This window comes from Sus scrofa, chromosome 12 (assembly GCF_054392235.1).
Source record: "Sus scrofa isolate SSC_HxYL_T2T_F1_AM1 chromosome 12, Sscrofa_HxYL_maternal_Yorkshire_Landrace_v2.0, whole genome shotgun sequence".
Classification (NCBI taxonomy): Eukaryota; Metazoa; Chordata; class Mammalia; order Artiodactyla; family Suidae; genus Sus; species Sus scrofa.
The window spans coordinates 59,171,115-59,180,254 of record NC_139394.1 but is presented as its reverse complement, the minus strand read 5'-3'; the positions used below and the strand labels follow the sequence as shown (position 1 = coordinate 59,180,254).

At 48.6% G+C, this 9,140-nt stretch overlaps 1 protein-coding gene across 4 annotated transcripts in view; it reads left to right on the top strand.

Annotated features, from left to right (window-relative positions):
• The first annotated feature begins 2,672 nt into the window (after window positions 1-2,672).
• Window positions 2,673-9,140, top strand: part of CCDC42 (coiled-coil domain containing 42) — a 34,573-nt gene continuing 28,105 nt past the window's right edge. The window contains exons 1-4 of one of the 4 annotated variants that reach the window (XR_014820214.1): window positions 2,673-3,495; window positions 4,155-4,236; window positions 4,390-4,518; window positions 5,571-5,747. The gene's annotated coding sequence lies outside the window, so the exon portion shown is untranslated. Of the gene's footprint in view, window positions 3,496-4,154; window positions 4,264-4,389; window positions 4,519-5,570; window positions 5,748-9,140 lie in introns of all 4 variants that reach the window. The other 3 variants (XR_014820215.1, XM_084982700.1, XM_084982702.1) reach the window with 3 other exon arrangements.

Below are 9,140 nucleotides of genomic sequence, written 5' to 3'. Positions count from 1 at the left end.
GTTTCCCTTTGTCGTCACTCTGTTTTGGTGTCTGAGGTTGGCAAGAGCTTTGCATGGTGCTGTTGATTTCAGCCACTGCTGAAATTCACATGAAACTGAGAGGGCCAGGAAGGCCATGCACCTTGCAGGATTCAGGTGGCGAGGGACAGAGGGACAGCAGGCTTGGATGAGTCACGTACGTTCCCACGAATCCTCTAAAAACCATGCTGTGTGGAGTTCCTGTCATGCCTCTGTGGTTAACCAATCCGACTAGGAACCATGAGGTTATGGGTTCGATCCCTGGCTTCGCTCGGTGGGTTACGGATCCAGTGTTGCCGTGAGCTGTGGTGTAGGCCGGCAGCTATAGCTCCAATTGGACCCCTAGCCTGGGAACCTCCATATGCCGTGGGGGCGAGGGAAAAAAAAAAAAAAAAGAAGCCATGCTGCAGGCAGATAAGGATGAGAACAAAGGAAACTCACTCTCTCCTCACTGACACACAGGCACCCACACTCACATCCAGGTACTTGGGGGGCTGGGGCGAGGAGTCAGACCCCATCACCCTCTCCGTACACGGACGTGTGGCAATATATGAAGTGTCACCAGCCAGGGAGACTGGCAAAGATTTGGCATCCATGGTTTTTACTGGGGCTTCATTATATCAGCATGGCTCTTGAGTGGCTCACGGCCTATGACGCAGTCTTCAACCCCTGTCCCCTTCCTGGAAGTCAGGCTGATATCACATGGCTCAAAGCCCCAAACCTCTATTCAGTCATGCGGTTGATCTTTCTTGGCAGGGTCAGCCCCCTTCCTGAGTCATCTCATTTGTAGAAGGGTCCCTCAAAAGTCTCCTGATTAACATAAACCAGGGGTCCTCCCTGAGTTACTTCATTAGCATAAACACAGGTGTTCTCACCAAGAATAACAAAGACACTTTTTTTTTGGCTACACCCATCGCATGCAAAAGTCTCCTGGCCAGGGATCAACCTGAGCCAGGGCAGTGATCCAAGACACAGCGGTGACCATGCCAGATCCTTAACCCCCTGAGCCACCAGGAAACTCCAGGCCTGCATATTGAAGGAAGAACCAGGTCACAGAGACTTAAACCTCAGAGTTGAGACTTTAATAACCAACCACTAGATTAGTGCAGCTTCGTAAAATTGAAAGCAAATGAAATCCTTCGCTCGCCGCCTCTTGGCTAGCAGAGAGAGTGAGTTCGAACACATCTTAGTCTCAGCTAAGAGGAAAGTATTGGATGAGCCACTAACCTCTCGACTCAGGCTTACTTAAACCATCATTTCCCACGTGGGTTTTGCAGAACACTTAATCCTGGTGGGGCGGGGCTGAGGCATTAAAAAAGGCTTCAAGGATTTCCATTTCCCTGGCTCAACGGAAATGAATCTTGCAAGTATCCATGAGGATGCAGGTTCCATCCCTGGCCTCACTCAGTGGGTTAAGGATCTGGTGTTGCCCTGAGCTGTGATGTAGGTCGCAGATGTGGCTCGGATCTGGCATTGCTGTGGCTGTGGTGTAGGCCAGTGGCTACAGCTGCAGTTCAACCCCTAGCCCGAAACTTCCATATGCCTCAGTGCAGCCCTAAAAAAGACCAAAAAAAAAAAAAAAAAGGCTTTGGGGGCTCACTGATTTGGGAATGATGTAAATACTTATCACCTCTTAGAAACTTACAATTCTCGCGAGACATTAAAGACTCTGGAAAGCCCCCTCGTGGACAAACTCATTCAGCTTTTTGGCCCTGTAATTCCCCTTCCATAAGACATGTCACAACCTTCTTCCAGGCACAGAAGCAGCGCAGTGTTCCCTAGAAGATAGTCTGGAAAACACCAGTGCTGGTCATCTTCTGTGTGACCTTTTCGACTCAGGGACAGATCTGGGCTCCCGCACCCCGATTGGCAGGAATCCGGGGTGCCGGTGTTAAGAACCTGACAGAGCAATCTCATTAAGTCAGAGCATCAACTCCTGTAACAGGTGAAGCAACTAGAGCTCAGACGGTTAAAATTCCAAACCAATCTCTTTGAGCCCATCCTCTCCCCCTCTACGTGACACCTGAGTCAGGTGTGAGAAACGGCGCCATTAAGAGAATGAGTTCTCTGGTGGCTCCGTGGGTTAAGGATCCAGCGGTCTCACTGCTGTGGCTCAGGTTCGATCCCTGGCCTTGGATGGAGCTGTGTCCTGCAGGCACAACCAAAAAAAAAAAGAATGACCCAACCATGAAGCACAGGATACCAAAAAAAAAAAAGTGGTGAAAACCTACTAGGCCCGAGATGGTGGAAGATTAGCCTTCCAGAGGACCTAGAGCCATATCATGTGCTCATTGTAATATATTAGCATGTTAAGGACACACCCACAGGCACCCAACATAGAAGGCCTCAAAGTGGGCTGGACACCAATGCCTGGAAATCCCCGCCCCTTTCCCAAATTAGAATATTCATCCCCCTCATTAGCCTATGAAATTACCCAGCCCAGAGAGGCATTTTCTAGAAGGGGAGCCAGAGGCAGGGGCATGTCAGGGATAAGACGCTAAATTTGCTGGTGGACTGTATATGGAAAATAAGGTTGGAGACAAGGGCTGGAGTCAGAATGCCCCCCCCCCCCCCCCCGCAGTGTCACCCTAAGTGTAATGAACTTTCACAGGTTAAACCCTGCCAGCCCTGACCCCTCTTAGCAGTTGTAGGTAACATGTTGCGAAGTGCTTCACATGGGGCTGGATTGCCTTCTAGTGATAAATCAAGAAATCTGGGTTAGGTTAAGTGCTTAGAATTCAGCAGTAAGTATTTTTTCATGAAGTTGGAGGGTCTGGCTTGGTCAGGTTATTCTAATCAACCAAGATAGGGCTGTATTTTGAGAGCACATGAAGAACATTCAACAGTGCCAATGGATTGTGTTCCTTCCAAACACATGTTGAATCCCTATCAAAGTGATGGTATTTGGAATTGCAAGCCTTTAGGAGGGGCTAGAGTTAAGTGAGGTCATAGGTCGAGAGCTGTATTATTGATTAATTGATTCTACCTCTGAAACTCCTTCGCCTATCATGAGTCTTTTCCAGCTGCCATAATAAGAAAGCAGGGACTAGGTGGAGGCTTTAAGCTACTGCACAAGGCCAGGAATCAAACCTGTGTCCTGGTTCTGAAGGGACAATTTTTCCGTAGGGAACATTCCTAGTAGCATCCAAATTCCACCTTTGCACGTGTCAGTCACCATAGGCTGCAGCCTGGAATTCTTTCATCCCCTCTGCCCTGTTTAAGGAGTGAGGGCATCCTCTCAGGCCTAAGAAGCCGCTTTCTACCTTCCCAGGGAACGTGAGGGTCATTAGTTGAGGGGTCATTAGTTGAGGGCCACGAGCTGGGGCTGCTGAGAGCAAACCAAGACTGGAAAGGAGGAAGAGATTCAGCCCGCAGTTCAGAAGCATTCCACCAGAGGGCACCAAATACACGAGAAAACGCCCACTTGGCTTCCTTGGGCAAGCTGGTCCCCTGTCCTTCCCAAAGCTTCATTTCCAGGTGAGGACACTTGCGCTCTTGGGGCTTGGAACTATCGAAAGAAATGAAGCTCAGGTGCCCCTACTGAGCTGGCTTTGAGTGAGAGGTAGGACACCTCTGGGAGAGGGGCCTGGGAAAGGGGGCGGCTGCAGAGTTTGCTCACACCTTGGCCAGTAAAAGACCAAAGTTTGAGCAGCCCTGCCAGCCCAGAGCAGCCCCTGGTATTTCTTCCCGGGGAGACAGGCTACCCTTAGGCTGCTTGAGTCTTGGTCAGGGGCGGGGGAGTCAGTGTAAGTGTGCGAGAAACAGGGGCGATGCCTGCTCCTTCCACCTGCAAATCCTTGTGCTGACAGCGGCCATGGGGTGGGGGCAGAGTCTGGACAGTAATCGCCTGCTGCTCAGCCCCCATTCCTCCCAACCCTGGCTGGGGCCTCACCAGTTGATATCCGGGTGCCTGCAGAGAGGGCCTCATGAGCATTTACCAGCCAGTCTGCTCCGGCCAGCGTGCACCCACCACAGGTGGGAAAAAATGGGAGGACTTGTCACCTTTGAGCAAATCCTCATACCCTCCCGTCTACCACGATATGGCACCTTCCTGTCTCTCCGGAAGCAGGTGGCATCAGTGATTCTTTCTATGGTTCTTGGCAAAAAACATCAAACTCTGTGTGCCCATTTCCCAGAAAAGAGACTATTCTTGGGGAAGGAGAGAACCTTGCTTGCAGGCTGTCCTGGCTTTTGAGGTTTCCGCTGGAGCATAGTGAGGTGCGTGCCTTCAGGGAGGCGAATTCGGTAAGGAGCTGTGTTTGGGTGTCTCCAATGGACCTGCCTTAAATGTGGACAACCCCCCCCACCCTGGGCCACCTCTTCTAAGGAAACTTGTGAGAGGGACCTGAATGCCTCCTCTCTTCCTGACAGCTGCCACCCTGCCTGTTGTGGGCAGCAAACACATCTGGCCGTGTCCTACCCTGGGGCTGGTGAGCCAGACCAACTTGGGGGATCCTTTGAAGAAATCCTGTCTTCCACAGAGGGCCAGAGGCAGGATAGGTAATATCTGGATTTTACTTGGCATTTTCCTGGACAGGGACTAAAGAAGCATTTAGAAAACAAAGCAGGTTTTGGAGTTCCCTGGTGGCTCAGTAGGTTAAGGGTCCAGTGTTGGCACTGCTGTGCCTTGGGTTCAGTCCCTGGCCTGGGAACGTCAGCATGCCAAGGGCATGACCCAAAAAAAGGACGGGGCAACTTGGAAGAGGAAAAAAGAGCCACCAGGTACCATTACTATATCCAAACTGGGGCCCCCTACTGCCAGTGTGACCTCCACCAATGCGAACAGGTGATGGGGTTTACAGGTGGAGGACGAAGGCTGCCAAGGGGCATGACCAGCATCCAAGGACACAATCAACAGGGTGCAAAGGCAGCCGATGGAATGGGAGAGAATAGTTGCCAGCCATACACCTGACAAGGTGTTAATATCCAGAATATATAAAGAACTACAACTAACAACAAAAACCAACCTGATCACAAACACAGGCAAAGGACTTGAATAGACAATTCCCCTAAGAGCATATACAAGTAGCCAGCAAACACATAAAAAGATGCTCCACATCAGTGATCATTAGGGAAACGCAAACCAAAATTGTGATAAGATATCGTGTCACACCCATTAGAATGACTGCTATTTAAAAAAAAAAAAAAAAAAAAAAAAGGGGGGAGTTCCTGTTGTGGCTCAGTAGGTTAAGAATCTGATTAGTATCCATGAGGATTAGGGTTCGATCCTTGGCCTCACTCAGTGGGTTAACAACCCGGCATTGCTGCAAGCTTCGGCATAGACCAGCAGCTGCGGCTCTGATGTGACCCCTACCCGGGACAATCCATGTGCCTCAGGTGTAGCCCTAAAACAAAAAAGAAAAAAAAAATCCCAGAAAATAACAAGCACTAACAAACATACCAAAAAATTGGAAACCCTTGTGAGCTGTTGGAGGTGAGTGAAAAACACTGCTTTTTTCTGAACGTGAAGAAGCCTGTAACTCAGACGCACCTGCACCTGCAGAGAACAATTGACTCGCCTTTTTCTTATCTCTCTAATCTCGCTTCCCCAGCCCCCCCAGGCCTCAGACCACCCTGCTTCTTTAACCCATAAATAGCCCTCCTCCCTCGCCTTCAGGGAGGTGGGTTTGAGAGGAGTCTACCAGCTTGGCTGCCTCCTGAGTTAACCCTTTCGTGGCTGCAGCCCTGAGCGCCTGGCATTTGGCTCGAACCTGGCTCAGTAACATGAGGTACCTACGGTGGCCAAATTGATGCAGACAGAAAGCAGAACGGGTTGTTACAGGTTTAGGAGCGGGGGAGATGGGAGGTGGTGTTTAATGGGGGCAAAGGTGTCGTTTTCCAAGATGAAAGAGTCTGGATTTGGTTGCACAATGACGTGAGCGGATTTATCTCTAGTGAACGGTACACTTACAGCTGCTCAAGATGGTCAATTTGTTTCAACCACAATTAAAAAAATTGCTTTTGGAGTTCCCATCGTGGCGCAGGGGAAACGCATCCGACTGGGAACCATGAGGTTACGGGTTCGATCCCTGGCTTTGCTCAGTGGGTTAAGGATCTGGCGTTGCCATGAGCTGTGGTGTAGGTCGCAGATGCAGCTCGGATATGCTGTGGCTGTGGCTGTGGCTGTGGTGTAGGCCAGAGGCTACAGCTTTGATTGGACCCCTAGCCTGGGCACCTCCATATGCTGAGGGTGCGGCCCTAAAGTTAAAAAAAAAAAAAAAAAGGTTTTAATTCGGACATTCCCTTGTGGTACATCGGGTTAAGGACCTGGCATTGCCACAGCTGTGGCTTGGGTTGCAACTATGGCTTGGGTTTTATCCCTGGCCCTGGGACTTCCACATGCTATGGCAAGAAAAGAAAGGAAAGAAGCAGCAGGTCTAGGAGTTCCCTGGTGGCCTAGCAGTTAAAGATCCAGCATTGTCACTGCCGTGGCATGAGTTCAATCCTGGGCCCGGGAACTTCTGCATGCCCCAGGGGAGGCAAACAAACAAACAAAAAAGGCAGGTCTAATGGAGGAAGGATCTGTCTCTTCCTGAGTTTGGCTCTCGGAGCTGAGGGTTCTGGGGTGGGGAGTAGAGCTCCCAGCTCTGTTCTTTTTGTGCTAAAGGAGCTTGAGATTCCTCTGGAGGAGGGGAGCTGCCTTCTTCCTTCAGCAAAGCTGCTGCTCCTTGGCGCTCCAGCTACCAAAGACTTAGCAAGACTGGAACAAGTGTAGGGCCAGGAGGGCTCTTCTCCGCCCCAGGAGGAATTTGACCTGTTTGGGAAAGAAAGGATTTCAGGGGTTCTCACAGCCTGGCTACACCAACCTCCAGGGCTATGAGCCAGGATCATGCCTTGCATTTTCAAAAGTATTTTCCTCCTGGAGTTCCCATTGTGGCTCTGTGGTTAACGAATCTGACTAGGAACCATGAGGATGCGGGTTCAATCCCTGGCCTTGCTCAGTGGGTTAAGGATCCGGCATTGCCGTGAGCTGTGGTGTAGGTCACAGACGTGGCTTGGATCTGGCGTTGCTGTGGCTGTGGTGTAGGCTGGTGGCTACAGCTCTGATTTGACCCCTAGCCTGGGAACCTCCATATGCCGCAGGTGCAGCCCTACAAAGAAAAAAGAAAAAAAAAAAAGGAGTTCTTTTATTAAATTCTAACTTTCTTTCTCTATGGTTGGGAAATGTAAGCCATGCCATTCTTTGTAATTTGTGGGGATTTTCTTTGTTTGTTAGGTATAAAGTGTTCTGTGTGTACACATATTTTAGTTTGACTATTAATTGTTAGTCAGATGTTCTATTTTGCTTATATTTGACCTGCTTGATATATCATATTCTGAAAGAATCGTGATACAACCTCCAGATATAATTGTTGGTTTATCTGTTTCCCTCAGTTTTTTTTGTTTTATTTTATTTATTGAAGTACAGTTGCTATACAATATTATGTCAGTTACAGGTGGACAATAGAGTGAGTCACAGGTTTTAAAGGTTGTACTCCGGGGTTCCCGTCGCGCTGCTGCAGAATCAAATCCGACTAGGAACCATGAGGTTGCAGGTTCGATCCCTAGCCTTGCTCAGTGGGTTAAGGATCTGGCGTTGCTGTGGCTGTGGTGTAGGCCGGCAGCTGTTGCTCTGATTGGACCCCTAGCCTGGGAACCTCCATACGCCGAGAATGCGGCCCTAAAAAAATAAAAAAATAAATAAAGTTTATACTCCATTTAGAGTTATTATAAAATATTGGCTGGCATCCCCATGTTGTACAATATATACTTCTAGTTTATTTTATATATAATAGTTTGTACCGGAGTTCCCATCATGGCTCAGTGGTTAACGAATCCGACTAGGAACCATGTGGTTGAGGGTTCGATCCCTGGCCTCCCTCTGTGGGTTAAGGACTCGGTGTTGCTGTGAGCTGTGGTGTGGTCGCAGATGTGGCTAGGATCCTGTGCTGCTGTGGCTGTGGCGTAGGCCAGAGGCTACAGCTCCAATTAGACCCCTAGCCTGGGAACCTCCATATGTCTCGGGAGTGGCCCTAGAAATGGCAAAAAGAAAAAAAGAAAAAAAAAATAGTTTGTACCTCTTAATCCCCTCCCCCTACATTGACCCGCCCACCTTCCCCCATTTTTGCTGTTTGTTGCTTTATATATTTTGAGGGACGTGACCGGGCCTGTGTATGTTTATAATTATTTTTCTTGATTTATTATTCCTTATTAATGTTATAATATCTCTATTTGTCCTTTGTTGTTTTTTACCCTAAATTCTTTTTTTTTTTTTTCCTTCTGATGTTAAAATTGCTACCATGGAGTTCTTTCATTTTTAATGTGCCAGGATTTTTTAACGTTCGATTTTCCAATTTTGTTTAAATGGTCTCTCGCCAAAAAATATATTATTGCAACTTATTTTTATAGCCAATCGAAGAGTCACTGATTTGTGGGTCTCAGTCATCTTTGTCTGATTCATTCACGTTGTGTTAGGACTTTCTCATTTTGTGTTTTCTGTTTACTCTGCTTTCTCCTCCTTTCCATCTTGGAATGGTCAAAAGGTCTTTCCTTCAGTTGAGAAGTTTGGATTTTCTACTTTCGATTGGCAAGATCACATTATTCTGTAGAAAATAATATATTCCAGGAGTTCCCGTCATGGCACAGTGGTTAACGAATCCGACTAGGAACCATGAGGTTGCAGGTTCGATCCCCAGCCTTGCTCGGTGGGTTAAGGATCCGGTGTTGCCGTGAGCTGTGGTGTAGGTCGCAGACGTGGCTCGCATTCCGAGTTGCTGTGGCTGTGGTGTAGGCCGGCAGCTACAGCTCCGATTAGACTCCTAGCCTGGGAACCTCCATATGCTGCGGGCGTGGCCCTAGAAAAGGCAAAAAGAAAAAAACAAAAACAAAACCAGAAAATAACATATCTCATTTATACTCTTCTCATGCTTAACCCTAACTTTTGACCCTTAATTATGCATATTTCCCACCCCCCCACCCCACCCCCGTCAGCTTTTTTTTTTTTTTTCTTTCTTTTTATGGCTGCACCCATGGCATGTGGGAATTCCCAGGCCCAGGGATTGAATCCAAGCTGCGACCTGTGCCACAGCCATTGCAATGCCAGGATCCTTTCACCCACTGCACTGGGCCGACGATCGAACATG